At 37.9% G+C, this 15,686-nt stretch overlaps 1 pseudogene; it reads left to right on the top strand.

Moving 5' to 3' along the window:
- The first annotated feature begins 3,638 nt into the window (after positions 1 to 3,638).
- Positions 3,639 to 4,138, top strand: LOC118715215 (annotated as a pseudogene).
- The last annotated feature ends 11,548 nt before the right edge of the window (positions 4,139 to 15,686 follow it).

Below are 15,686 nucleotides of genomic sequence, written 5' to 3' on the forward strand. Positions count from 1 at the left end.
AGGAGGAGGAGGAGGAGGAGGAGGAGAAGAAGGAGAAGGAGGAGAAGAAAGGGTAAAGATATAAATTATGAAAAACAAATACATATCTATCAACAAGTGAATCAAAAAATCAAGTGAATAAAAATCTGATGAACATAATAAACTGGTAAATATAATAGAATGAGTGGCATAGAAAGTGAGTGGACTGAAAATTTTCAGGGGAAAGGGGTTTGGGAAGAGACTGGTCAAAAAAATCATACGGATGGATGAGGCCTGTGGGGGGAGGGATTAAGGGCAGAGGGTGGGGTGGGAACTAGGTGGAAGAAAACTATGGTGGGAGAAGAGGAACAATTGTAATAATCTGAACAATAAATATTTTTTTAAAAATAAAAGACAAAAACCTTAAAGCATCAGTGGTAACAATGTAAAGGAGTAGATGTAAAGAAAAGATAATAGTAAGTTGTGTTTTGTTTGTTTTTTTAATATATTTTCAAGGGTCTTTTAGGAGGCTCTCTTTGTCCTCAGTTTTCAGAAATTCCTTAGTTAATGTCCATCTTACTTGAGCAGAACAATTGGTGGGCACCTTTAATCTGGACTTTATGCCCCAGCGTTCAGGGAAATTATCACTATGAATGTGAATGCATCCCTTACTTTTTTTTTTTTTTTCTTCTATCCAGAAGTCCTGTTATTATATTATTTGGACCTTTTGGAAAGCCACTCTAATGTTTGCTCTTTTCACTCCTATAATTCTTTTTCTTGTCTCTTTGCAATAATATCTAAGATACATCTTTAGCATTTTATTCCAACACTTATTATTGAATTTTCTTTCTTTTTAAAGAAATGTATTTTTATTTATTTTATTTTTTGTGTTAATCCTCACTCAAGGATATTTTTCCATTGATTTTTAGAGAGTAGGGGGGAAAAGAGAGAGAGAGAAATATCAATGTGTGAGACACACATTGATTGGTTGTCTCCCACACAGGGATTGAGCCTGCAACTGAGGTACATGCCCTTGACCAGAATCAAACTTGGGACCCTTCAATCTGAGGGCCAACAGTCTATCCACCTGAATAAGCCAAACCAGCTAGGGCTTATTATTGAATTTTCAACTCTGACACCAAAATGTGAATTTAGAAACTTCCTTCTAAATTAACTGAATGTTTGTTTGCCAAAAAAGCCTTTTCTTGTTTCACAGTTTCTGTATCTTCTCTTACCTCCCTGGTGCATTTTATTGTTGTCTTTCCTCCTCATGTAGTGATTTTCCACAAATGTCTTCTTTCATTTTGTTTTGGTCAGCATCTATCATATTAATAATTGTTAATATTTGTAGTTACCTTTTGTTGTTTGCTCATGTTTGAGACTATAGCACCAGAAAGCTTGTGAAAGTTTTGAGCATGTAAGTGAAAAGTGCAGATATAAGCTTTATTACTGAGTAATCTCACTGGGTATTTTAGCTAAGATTATGCTTTCACAGGTCTCTCTCTTTCTCTCTCTCTCCCCTCCTTCCTTCCTCTCTCTCTCTCTCTCTCTCTCTCTCTCTCTCTCTCTCTCTCTCTCTCTCTCTCTCTCTTTCTCTCTCTCTCTCTTTCCTAAAGCTAATATTCTTTACTTCAATATTTTTCTTGGAAAGTTAAGACCTGGCTCCAGTACTGTATTAATCCATAAAACCCATCAAAAGAGGGGTGCTGGGAATACTTCAGCACTCTCAATATGCATGCTCAAAATTTTTCCTCAGGCTGAAGTATGGTGCCTAGTTTGCTTATAATGACACTGTATTATTATTTGTTCTTTTTAACTTTTTTATCCACAGAATAAATGTCCTTTTTTTTTTTTTTTTTTTTTTTTTTTTTTTTTTTTTTCAAAATGGGGAACGAAAAAACACTTTTTTGAGCAAAGTTGAGAAAGGGATTTGGTTACTAGAGTGATTCTTGGACAGGTTTTCAGCTAATCTTTAGTACGTCCTCTTGTCCTTCACCCATGTCCAGGATTGCCTGCTAGTGACTTTACGGGTTCTATGAAAAACAATTAAGCTGGTTCTGAATTTTTCCTTTGATAGCTTTGTGATTCACATTGCTTTTTTATGTTAGATATTCCCACTCATTCATGTGCTTTCCAGCTTCCACAATTGTGATGCTACTGTTTTCTTTCTACTTTTGTGGCATAATGACTAAAGAATTTATATTATTGTTGGATTGGTAGAGTTTCATTAGATAACAAAATAGATTTGTTTATTTGATCAACTACTTTTACCTTAATTTTTACTCACCTTCAGCTCTTTATAAAATATATTTGGAAGAGTATACCAACTAACTCCATTACAATGTCTGGCACAAAATAAATAGTCAATGTTATGCATTTGCTAAATTAACTAATACATGAAGAATGAATGAATAAAGAAAATTTGACTGTCTTTTTAGTGGTATTGATAGTAAATAAAATAGTAAATAGAAGCATTTGGGAACATATGTGGAATATTCACCACTTGCAATTGAAGGTTAAAATTTGAAAGAACACATATTTTAAGCAGTGAACAGATGGCTGTGCAAATGAAGATAAAAATAGGATTTTAAAATTCTCATTGTCAAAGACATTGGTTCTTACAGTACAAAGAACATGTAGTTAGCAAAACATTCCTATTTGATCAAAATGTTTTCAGAAAACAACTCTGAGACCATATGGATTCCTGCAACAGAGAGGCATTGACAGGAGTTCCCCAGCCATGAAGACAGAAGAGAAACAGCCCAGAGATGGAAGACACTGACAACGCCTTGACATACTAGCAGACAGCAGCTGTGTGTCGCTGAAGGATGCCCAGGACCAAACCAGAGATGGTTGAACCTGCATCACCACCATTAGTCCACCAACCAGATCTGAAATATAATGGCTGACATGTACACATAAGGAACTGTTTAAGATTGAAATTGGGATTCAAAAGAACTGTTGGCCCAGAAAGGAACTCACTACAAACTGATTCATTTGCCTCTCAGCATAATCATTATGGCTTGTCTCAGTTTTGGTTTTTATAAGGGTATTTCTTGTATCACATGATCTAACACATCTAAGGGAAATAATAAACAACATAAATTGATGAACAGAAACAGACCCGGAGACAGAGAAGCAGCAATCAGACTGTCAAACCTCAGAGAGAAGGTAGGGGAGGGGGAGAGATCAACCAAAGAACTTGTGTGCATGCATATGAGCCTAACCAGTGGTCAAGGACAATAGAAAGTGGGATCATGCATGGGGAGGGGTTTGGGATGGGAATGGGGGGATGAGGACAATTATGTGATATCATAATCAATGAAGAAATTATAAAAAAATATGATCAAAATAATTTAAACTGAAATATCAGAGGAGGGAATTCCCAAACAAAATATAAACCTGGATTTTATGAAAGAATCATATAACCATAAATAATCATTGTAGAGAGGATGTAAAGGAAGTAAATGTAGAGATGTAAAGATTTTGATATATAGAACTTCAGTAACTATTCACCAAAATAATGCAGATTTGGTTAGGTTCTGATATTTTAATAAAAGGTAGATATAGGCTCATAGTCATGTCAGGAATTCAATGGAATAGGACTTATAATTGTAATAAAGCTGTTGTTTTTAAGAAACAATTCTATTCAAAGAAGTTGGATGTCAGGAAGTACATAGATGTACAGTAACCCACAAATCCAGGCAGGGACCAAAATCTTTGCACAGCCTGACAGGACATTTGAAATCAAGATAGGAAAACCCACTGTTACCTCCTTCCTGAAGGTGGCTGCTGGGACTGAAAAAGGGGCCCAGCAGACAGGGAAGGAGGTGGCAGGCATGGTGACCTTGAAACACGTGTATGAGATTGCTTGTGTTAAAGCTCAGTGCGATGCTTTCGCCTTGCGGGACATGCCTGTCCTCTGTTGTCCACTCCATCCTTGGCTCTGCCCATTCCCTGGGCATTCCTGTGGTGAAGGACCTCAGTTCAGAAGAGCTGGCAGCTTTCCAGAAGGATATTCTTGGTGGCTCAGAAAGAGGCAGATTTGGCAGCTCAGGCAGAAGATGCCAAGAAGTGGCCCCTGCCCTGTGCTCTCCAGGATTTTGAAGGGAGCTGCTGGAAAGGCTATGCCACAGGGGCGGAAGGGAAGTGACAGCACCTTCATTATTATTGCCCTGACTTTAGATTATATATTTTTACATGTATGAACATATCAGGGGACTTAGCCTAAAGAAATATCTTTTGTCACCTCCCTTCCCCCAAAAAAGATCTAAAAAATATGTAAAGAAAAAAACAGCAACCAAAAATATTACCATAACCATATAGACTACTATTCTATCAATCGTATTTTAAAAGGAGCAGCAAGAAACATACAAGCAAATAAAGAACACTGACTTAAACCTCTAAGGATGTTGACAATGAGTTCAGACCTAGACACACCAGCAGAAACAGAATGTTCTTAAATATTTTTAGTCATAAAAATAGAGACTCACAACTGAGACAGTGTTTACAGAAAATAAAATCATAAAAATAAGCTTTATTTTCCTGCATTAAAGAAAATTGTCTGAAAATTGAGAACCATAGAACATCTTGCTTTAATGAGAAAAATGAGTGAGACAGTTAAGAGTATATATGAAAAGGTCACCTTCCTACAAAGTTTAATTTTATCACATATATCAAGCTTATGTAAATTAACTAATAGCCTAGTGTGAGAAAGATATATATGTGTGTATATATATATATATATATATATATATATATATCTGTATCTTTCTCTCTCTTGCATCATGGAACAGTTGTGGGAAACATTAGAGAAATTACAGAGAATAGGAATAGAATCAAACAATGAGTGTGGGCTACAGATGGCAGTTTTCAAAAATATGAATTCTGAGAATTATAAACTAAGCATAATGAGCATATCCAGAAAAATTTTAGAAATGGACTATTAAACACAAGGTATTAGAGTAATTATAAAGGATTATTAGGGGGTACTAGCATCACTAATTCGATAATGGCAAGCCTTGCTGAACTGCTTTTATTTATTTTGATTATATTTCTGAGTGTTAGAAACATTTAAATGTATCATAATATAATATGTATAGTGGCACAATTGGAAGGAAAAAAACCCATAACATTGACAAGTAGATGGATTCTGACCACTATGCCAAAGACTGATTAGTGAGAGAGTAATGGGTGGATGTCCTTTTTCTCATTGTTCTCCCAATGGTCCTTTTAAAATTTTTTATCATGATATTGATGAAGCATAAAAAGTATGCTTATTGAATTTCACAGCTCAGAAATTATGATGATGCTTGAAATATTGAATTCTATATTGTAATAAATTGGGAATGACTGGAATAAAGAACACAGAAAAACCCAAGGATTTACAGATGACCCAAACTAACATTTACAAATAGAAACACAATAAGCATAGAAATAGGATTTTATTTTCACTCTACGTGATCTGAAGAAGTTGTCATTCATTCAACAAGTATCTGTTGACATCCTACTACGTGCTAGGAACTTTGACCATCGAGGATCTGTGAAATAATAAACAAAGAAATAAATAAGAGATCTTAAGTCTGGAGGGAGAAACCTATAAAACTTTAAAATATTTCAGAATCTGTGGTTCAGAAAAGAGAATATACTTTTCTGTTTACTTCCGCAAGATAAGAACCGGTGGCCAAAAGCACAAGAAACAGTTGATATAAAGAGATACTTTATATTCATTGAAACTGCTCAACAATAGAGTGGGAAGCCTAGTGAGCTTTGGGTTCCATCTCTTTCTGATCAAACAGGCTGAGTTCTTATATGGTGTGGATGTCAGTCTGATGTGGGAAATGCTGCCTGAATTTCTCAAAAGACAATCTCTATTTTCCCTCTCAAGACTCTATAGTTACATTATTCCTGGGAGGCATGTAGGAAAATATATAGCATGGATGCTTTCATTTCTTTAAAAATATTGGCTCATGCCTAGCAGAAAATTGGGGAGATAGGGTAATTGTGGATATAGTAAATTTAAGTTACTTGGGTTTCAATTTAAAAACAACAACACAGGAGTTCTGTGAGAAATAAAGCAAGCAGTGCATAGAGTATTAAAATTAGCATACTTCTATAGAACATTGAGGTGTTATTGTCACATTTTGTTTTTGCTGCAAGAAGTGCATTTAAAGAAAGGCACAAATTAGTCTAAGTTCAAGGTGCAGGCTTCTCAATTCGTATATATTCTCACAAAAATACTGTATCTCTAAAAGGAGTCTATTGGGACACGAATACATTTCTTGTTTTAGTTAAGGGAGAAATCTGCCATAGTAAGGAGTTAGATATACGATTTTGATTCCCTGCAGGATGGGAAAGATGATATCATTAGTATTAAAAACCCATCAACACCCAGCATGTATTGAGGCTGTGGGTGAAAATGCTAAGTGATACTGACACACAAATATTTTCAGGGTCATTTGCAGAAATAGTGTAGAGTCAAATCTAGACACTTTTACACTTGCTGAACAGAAAAGGAATTTGAAAAAAAACACACACACAAAATAGTTGAGTTTGCAGAGGTATAATCCCCATTTCAGGAGTACTATTGGTTAAAGAATTCACACTTTCCATACACACAAACAACAGAGGACACTTATGAAGTATTTTAGCTGTTTACTTTTCTAAAAATTTAACCCATTGATTCCATGAAAGTTCTTACTCAAAAGGTTAGAAAACTTTGTTACTCTTGTTACCAGGGGAACTGGAGTTCTTCTCCTCCATGTGTTGCTAGTGGGAGTGGACTTCTGTGACATCCTGAGAGAAGGAATTTTCTGAAACTTACATGAAAGAATGAAATATTGTTGAAAGCTTTATTTCTGTAGAATTACACCCCTAGGTTTCCAAGGCCCTCTTTCCCTCAGTCCACCATAGAAGATGTGTATCAGGAGCTTCAGTGGGGCTAAAACCAGAGTCAATGTCCAGAATTTCCTTTCCTTGTTGAAGCTCAGTCAAGTCCCGCATCAGGCGAGCTTTGTTTGTATTTCCCACTCCAGTCCATTAGTTCATTGCATGTGGGGTCTACAGGCGCAAGCCACATGGCTATGAAGGAAACGCTGGTGAATGCAAGAAAGCCAAAAGTGAGCCAAGAGCACAAGAAAGATAATTCCTTTGTTTAGAGGATTGTGTCTTCCCAAATTATCATGGGTTTATAGTGGCCACACCCATTCTCACCAATGGTCTCTGTTCCCAGGTGTGATTGACAGCCACCTTCTCTTGTCACACCAGCTTCTCTGAATATGCATCTACCTTTTATTCGTTGGACCCATCAGGCAGTGATCTGCAGGGAATGGGCCAGTGGTTCCCAGAGGCATGTGAAATCATGGCTCCCTTGTGAAGCTGTCCAAATGACATGCCTGTAATGCCTGGCTTGCCCCTTTGCTTCCTTCCTATCCTATATAATAAAAAGCTAATATGCAAATCAACCAAACAGCTTAACGACCAGTCTCTATGATACACACTGAGCACCAGGAGGCAGACGCTCAATGCAGGCGCTGCCCCTTGGTGGTCAGTGTGTTTCCACAAGGGGAGCACAATTCTACCAGAAGCCTTGAGCCGGGCTCACAGCTGGCAAGCACCGTGGTGGTGGCAGGAGCCTCTCCCACCTCTGTGGCAGCACTAAGGATGTCAGTTGGACATCCCTTGAGAGCTTCCAGACTGAAAGAGGCACAGGCTGAGCTGAGGATCCCCCCTGAGTGTACAAAATTTGTGCACCAGGCCTGTACTCTACCTAATAAAAGAGTGACATGCTCATTGAGCATACCTTTGTGACACCCACCAGCCAATCAGGAGTGAGTATACAAATTAACCCAACAAAAAATGACATGATAATTTGCATATGCAGGTGCTGAGTCATAGGGATGGGGCAGGATGCTTGCATCATTGCCATAGGTGATGACGCAGGTGTTCCACACCACCCCAGCTGCTCCAGGCCTCTGGGCAGTGTGGGGAAGGCAGAAAAGCATCTCAGGCCAGAATGAAGGCAGCTCTGGCCAAAGCAAAGAAAGTGCCGGCAGCCAGGGGAATGAAGGCCCATTCTTGCACAAATCTTCATTTGTGCATCGGGCCACTAGTTATTAATAACTTGCTAATTATAACAGTATCACTCTAATTCTAATTTCCCAAAGTGACCACTATATGATTATGGTGAAAAAGAATAAAATTAAAAAAGAGAACAGTGAAAATTTGAGCAATAATTCTACTTTAATTAGATAAGTTTATATTTGAAACAGAAAATCCAATGGGAAAATGCAATTCATTCTATGACAGTTTGTATCATTTTTTAATTCATACATTGTAATTTAAGCTTCTTTTAAAAAAATATGCCAGTAGTGATTTAATTAATTTAATCCTAGGTCATTTAATGGTAAGAATCTTAAATCAATATTTGGGGTGCTTCAACTAAAAATGTCATTCCACCTAAAATAACAGGAACGCAGTTCAAGAGACAAAACATTTATTTGGAAATCAGATTCAGAAAGAAACCCAAATAATGTCACAATTCCAGGGTATGAGTAAGGGGTATTTATAAGGGGAGAAAAGGAATGACATGAAAAGAAGAAACTTCCAATTGGTGCTTACAAACTAAACTATTCTTGACTGCACAAGATTGGTTACTGATTCTAAGATAGCAAGCACTTTCCCACTAGCATCACCATAACCACACCTCAGATTCTATAATCTCTCTTGCTTCTTCTGCTTCTGCTCTAATAGTCTGCTGCCAGTCAAGCTTCTACTGTCTCAAGTTACGGCCCTCCCCAAACTACAAAAATACCCAGAAGTTTAACATGTAACATAGAAAGAATGCTTAGAATGTGTATGTATGCCATATATGGAAGACAAAAAGCCTAAGAAAATATAAAAGGCCAAACCCCACTTGGTTCCTGGCTCAGACTCAGGAGAGGATTCTGCTGAGCCAGCATCAGTGTAATTGAACAGTCCTTTTCTGAACCTCTGAATGCGTTTGGCTTGTCACTTTCTGCCAGCCTGTTTTCTGCCATAACAATTCTATCTGCAGTAGAATGTCCATGATTATCATTCCTGGTGATCAAAATATATACTTATCTTCTGTTTTTATACACAATGGTAAGATGATTGTGGTTCTATCCATCCAAAGGTTTAAGGTAAAGCATAAGCAATACAGTTCCGCTGGAATGGCTGTTTCAGCATCATTTTTAAATGGCTCCATTTATGTCTTTTTTTTTTACAGTTAATATCTTACCTTTATATTTTTTTTTCACAGGTTTTCAGCCCCAAAACTATAAAGAAGAACAAAATATGTTTATTTGGCATAAGAATAATTTTTAGCTGGTTATTTTATTATTTTTTTTTTTAATAGCAGACATGGGAGAAGCTGTGAAGACCAAGTGGAAGTTATCCTTTTGTAAGAGACATTTACATTTGTTATAAACAGCCATTTGTAAAGCTGTTTTCTTATCTGCATTTCTTATCTTATCCAGTAAGAGAAGGATGACTAAATCTCTCTAGAAACTCTTGTCAATAGAGAAGGCAGTGAAATCCAATAACCACCATATCCTTTTCTAAGTTTTGCCTGATAACCTCTCAGAACTGGCTTACCAATCCCCAACATCGTTTGTCTCTAGTTGGGAATGATAGATGGGAAATTTCTGGGAGTTACTCAGTTTTTCTGGGTCTCTACTAGGTATCCAGGAGGAATACATGTTATTAAACCTTGCTTGTTTTTCTGATGTGAATTTGTCCTTTATTACAGAATGTTTTCAGCTAAGAACCTAGATGAGTAGAGAAAAAAAGATTTTCATTTCCCATACAACTTGTCTTTAGCTCTCCTTGTTATGCCTCATTTTTGAAAAAAATTAGGGAGTCTAAAAAGAGTACATTTTTGAAATTGCTAACTGCCAATGCCACTCAATGGTGTGCATTATGCTAAAGTACAGAATAACTTAACTATATTCCTTGTATTCATTTCTTTGGATATAAGAATACCAATTATTTGCAAAGTAATTTAATAAGCCTTAAAGTTTAAAATTGAGGCTTTATCACTGTACTTAAGTTTCAAGGCACAAATTCTATTGATTGTGACAATCACAAACTTTACCAAAAAAAAAAAAAAAAAAAAAGTTATAAATAGTGATAGTGAACTTTTGGACTGGAACCCAGATTCTTTGTCTGCCAGAATCAAAGAATGAATCCAGATACAGTAAGTGGTATAGCAAAAGTGGATATTTATTGAAGAGCAAATACAGACTTCCATGTAGGGAGGGGAAGAATCCCACAGAATTGTCTCCCATGTAGGGAGGGGAAAAGAGTCCCACTGGGTTCCTCTTCCCAAAGGCTTATAAAGGCTGCAGATCCTGGTGCCCCAATAGATATCCTCTCTGATTGGCCACTATTCTCTTAGACTGGTCACCATAGTAATTCCTGGGCTCAAAGGTCAAACTTCACAAGGGACAAGTGAGATTCTTCCCCCCTACCCCTTCCTTCCTTATTGTTTTCCTATTCCCTTCGGGCTTTCTTCTTCTGAATGAATGAAGGGCTTCCTTCTCTTTATTCTGTAACTATAGACCTTTCTTGGCTATTTTCAGTTCCCTTGTCTTATGGAAATATACCTGTTGCTGCTCCCTTGTCTTATGGAAATGTAACTGCACCTGGCTTCCTTGTGTTATGGAAATGTACCTTCTCCCTGTCTGCAGCCCTGGGCTTTTCCATTATAAAAAAATCCCTAAGCCTCCCTATGTCCCCCTAAAATTCCTGCTTCAATAGCTCATTAGTAAATTAATCAGTTTAGCCTCTCATCCCCTTTTCTTTCTAAGTTAAGCCCATAGAACCTCTGTTTCCACAACTCAAGCAAGAAAAAATAATGAAGAAAGTAGGAGAAGCTAAATTAAATGTGTATATATATATATATATATATATATATATTGCCTTTATAAGCCTTTGGGAAGAGGAACCCAGTGGGACTCTTTTCCCCTCCCTACATGGGAGTCAATTCTGTGGGACTCTTCCCCTCCCTACATGGAAGTCTATATTTGCTCTTCAATAAATATCCACCTTTGCTATACCACTTTCTGTATCTGGATTCATTCTTTGATTCTGGCAGACAAAGAATCTGGGTTCCAGTCCAAAAGTTCACTATCACTATTTATAACTTTTTTTTTTTTTTTTTGGTAAAGTTTGTGATTGTCACAATCAATCAATTATATATATATATATATATATATATATATATATATATATATATATATTCATTTCTGTCTTCTGTTGTTTAAATAAGTTTGTTTTTTCTTAATCAATAATAGGCACATGTATTACCTATGGATTTTAATAAAATATAGATTTTTATTCTGTAAATCTGGAATGGGAGCCTGATAGTGTTGTAGTGTATTCCCCATCTTACAAAGGATGCCTCAAAAAAGTTGAATTATGGAGTCATTTATTAAGGGCCATGGCATAGGAGGGAGCAAAAGTGCTCCAGACCTCGCAGCCCTGAACAGTTTGCCACATCCCGTTTATGATAGATTAAATAAGAAGGTAACCAGAGATTGGGATGGCAGAACACACACAGACTTTATTGGGGAGGTGGGTACCCCTGCTTGCTCCTTCCACAGAGAGAGGGGCTGAAGAGAGCAAGGGCCGGGGTACAAGCACCTTTAAGGATAGGGGATGGGACATAGGGCACTCTGCACACACTGATTGGTGATTAGGGACCTAGGGATTTAGGAATGGGGGCTTAGGGTATTTGGCAGATGCTGATTGGTGGTTCAGAGCTCAGGAATGTCTGGCTGAAGGTGGGGTTTACTTCTGTCCATCAAGTGGAGGAAGGGAGGATTTATCAGTTTTTATTGGCAGAATATCACAAAAGTATCGATTACATCTTTGGGTCTGGAATGAGGAACCTGTTTCAGAATTTTATAGACGTGAAACTGAGCAAGTTAGTTATCTAAAGTATCTACAGTATCTACGAATCGCTGAATCAACAAAAACACATTATCCTGCCGAAACCGGTTTGGCTCAGTGGATAGAGCATAGGCCTGCAGACTGAAAGGCCCCTGGTTCGATTCCGGTCAAGGGCATGTACCTTGGTTGCGGGCACATCCCCAGTAGGGGGTGTGCAAGAGGCAGCTGATGGATGATTCTCTCTCATCGATGTTTCTAACTCTCTATCCCTTTCTCTTCCTCTCTGTAAAAAATCAATAAAATATATTTTTTAAAAAATTTAAAAAAAGAAACATTATCTGGGACAGAACACCTGGACAATTTAGAAAAATTGTGCTGTCCAGATTCTGGGATCACTGAGTCAACAGGAATGCACTCTCTGTAGCAATTTAGGATAATTTGTGCTCTTCTGATTCCAGAACCACTGAGTCAACCGAAACTCAGTTATCTGTAGCTACTGAGACAATTTAGGATAATTGATCTGTCCTGGGTCCCAGACGAATATACTTCAATGACCAGTGAGATCACAGTGAGATTAAAATCATAGCAATGGAGTATTAGGATAGCATACATTAGTTCAGAAAATCAAAATAACTTTTAAATGAGTACAGAACCCAAAACAGCAAGGTTAAAATATTAAACAGCTTTTTTTACCCAAGTATGGTTGCTACCATACTTCTGAAGTATCCATCTTGTATGAAAACTGCTGTTTGAAATTTTAACCCTGCTATTTGGCTTCTGTGGATTTAACTTTCTCCAGACAAGGTCATCAGTGCTGGCGCCAGGCCAGGCCTCTGGTTGAGTTCTCAAGGCCCCAGTACACACTGGCTCTTTAAGAACTTGCAAAAGGGGCCCGGAAACACTCCATATTTGGGAGACAAAGAAGGTAAAATCATATAAATAGGGAAAATTCCTGCATGTTAGGGCCCAGAATTTGAGATACATTTTCCTCTGGACCCACACGTAATAAATGTAACTCCAACTCTCTAAGTATTACTTTGTTCTTCTTTGGTTTTCTGTAACACTTCAATATTTTTATTTCTAATTAACTTCCTAGTTATGGTGATGTTGCTGGGCACAACATACAGATCACATTTTTAATAACAAGGATTTGTAATCTTAATTTCTTTATTCTCTTGATATCAACTTAACGTTGTTGTTTATGTTTTTCTGATTTGAGTCTTTTCAGAATCTTTCAATTTATCCTTGTGTTTCTACATTAGATATCTTTACTTACCTTTTATAAAACAAAACAAAAGACCTTCTCTTTAATTTTTTGAAACACTAACTGAGTATTAATGGAAAAGGGTGGAAAGTATGATGAGAGATGATGGTTATTGTGGGTAAAGCCTGTAAATGGATATAACATGAGGCTTGGAGGGAGCTCTAAAGTACCTTTGTATTTTGGGTACCAGATCAATCTGAATAGCTGTGGCTTCCACTCATTGAGTGTCTTCTGTATTCCAGGTTCTAGGTTAATGAAAGGTGAACATGGTGGATAGTGCTCGAGGGTAGGCTAAATAGCCACATCAGATGGTGATTTAAGAAAATTAAAATTAATTAGGGAAAGGGAATTGAGGATGGGATATCCAAAGGGAAGGGCTGCACAGCATATCCATTGGGCAGATGACGGCAGTACCCAGGAGCTGGAGTTTCATCCTCATATACAGTCACTGGTGGGGAAACTTGTCTGCAGTGGGTTTGGAGACGGAGCTGGTGGGTTTGGAATGCATATGGAATGTGGATGAAATGCAGGTGTGCCAACAGATGCCTTCAGGAGAGTCCAAAGCTGCAGCATTCTGGCAAAGCTACCCAAATTATATTTGTTTCCATTTCTTGTATGGTCTGACCCCTGGTGTCCAGCGGGATTTTCCTGGTCTTTGTTCTTCGGTGGTAGAAAGTTGGAAGTAAATGGCTGTTAAGGATGGTATTGCCCTACAGGCTTAACATTTCCCTCTTCTTTATATTTGTTAATAATTATTCTTAATTGGTGCGAAGGTCTCTATCTTCTGTCAGTTGCCCTAAGGAACAAGGCCCTATGGTGCTGTTGGCAGGGATACATAAATGAACAGTTACCCCACATATTAGAAATCAACCATCTGGCAGCTTAGTGTGCCTGCTACTATAAGATAGGCTAAAATTATCAGAAGCAAAGGGAAAGTCAAATATTACACACATGTAATGTGGGCAGCTTTGCCTGAATGCTGTAGCTTTGCACTCTCCAGGTGTCCAATGGAAGGGAGACAGATGCATGCCCAGTGAAGCTGGGGTGGTAGTGCGAGAGTATTTCTCCAACAGTCAAACCTGGGTCATTCACCAGTATGGGCATGGCCACTGAAGGCTCAAAATGTGGGATATGTAATTCCCTATACAAAGGAGTTTGTCCTCTTGTGCTCTTGATTGACTCCTAACTTGTGGGGCTCTCACTCCTGCTTCCTGACAGTCTCCCATGTGTTCAGTGGCATGTGGACCCCCACACACACAATGGACTAATGGATATAACTAGTCTAATGCTGAACTGGACCCAGACACAACATGGAACAGAAACTCTAGACACTAGCTTTGCTTTCAGCTCTATTGAAACCCCAATTACAATTCTCCCAGGACTGGATTAAGAAAAATGGGACTTTGAAAACCCAAGGATGTAATTCCATGCAAATAAAAATCACTCATCCTGCCGAAACCGGTTTGATTCAATGGATAGAGTGTCGGCTTGGGGACTGAAGGGTCTCGAGTTTGATTCTGGTCAAGGGCATGTACCTTGGTTGTGGGCATATCCCCAGTAGGTGGTGTGCAAGAGGCAGCTGATGGATGACTCTCTCTCATCGATGTTTCTAACTATCTCTCTCCCTTCCTCTCTGTACAAAATCAATAAAATATATATATTTTTAAAAATCACTCATCCTCCTGTGTGAGTCTCAGAAAATTTTTTTTTTTTCTCAAGATATTATAAGGACTCCATCCCAGCATGCAGTGGGGAGATACCTCAACTTTCCTGATGACAAACTGACATATGACAGATTAACAGAAGAAAAACAAATATAATTATGTATGAATGGGAGCCTCAGAAACATATGGAGACTTACAGGGCAGCTGGGTCATTGAGACTTATATAACACTAGAGGCCCAGTGCACAAAATTCATGCACGAGTAGGGTCCTTAGGCCTAGTCATTGAAACAGGACCAATTGCCTCCTCCTTGCCTCGCTTCCTCAGTGCTCTGCCTTTACCTCTGGTCACCTGCCATGTTCCATATTGCCCCCTGGTGCTCAGTGAATGTCATAGTGAGAGATCAAACTCCCAGTCTCCTGGTCAATCTCCTGAGGGGACACTTTGCCTATTATATATATAGAGAGAGAGGGGGCACTAAGGAAAGGAGTAGGGGTCTGGTGATACAGAGGCTCAAAGGCCTCTTCACAGGGAGACAAGAAATGTTTGGAAAACAAAAGCTGTCCTGTGATACAGCTAAGTTTCTTAAGTATAAAGGTATTGCTGATAATAGCTCAAAATATTGCCTTTAGCTCAAAATAATTCTCATGCCAAAGTGGCATATTTTTGGGGAGACTTTTTTTTTAACACCTTCATCGGAAAAAATATAAATATTTCATTGAAGAAAACTTACAGACAACATAAAAACTTTGTTCAATGTCATGAGCTACTAGGAAAATACAATTAAAACCACAATGAGATAATGTTACAAACCTATTTAAATATATACTAAAGTTAAAAAAAAAATAAAACACTCTTAGCATCAAATGCAGATGAGGATGTAGAGAA

The sequence above is a fragment of the Pipistrellus kuhlii genome, unplaced genomic scaffold (assembly GCF_014108245.1).
Source record: "Pipistrellus kuhlii isolate mPipKuh1 unplaced genomic scaffold, mPipKuh1.p scaffold_m20_p_1, whole genome shotgun sequence".
Lineage (NCBI taxonomy): Eukaryota > Metazoa > Chordata > Mammalia > Chiroptera > Vespertilionidae > Pipistrellus > Pipistrellus kuhlii.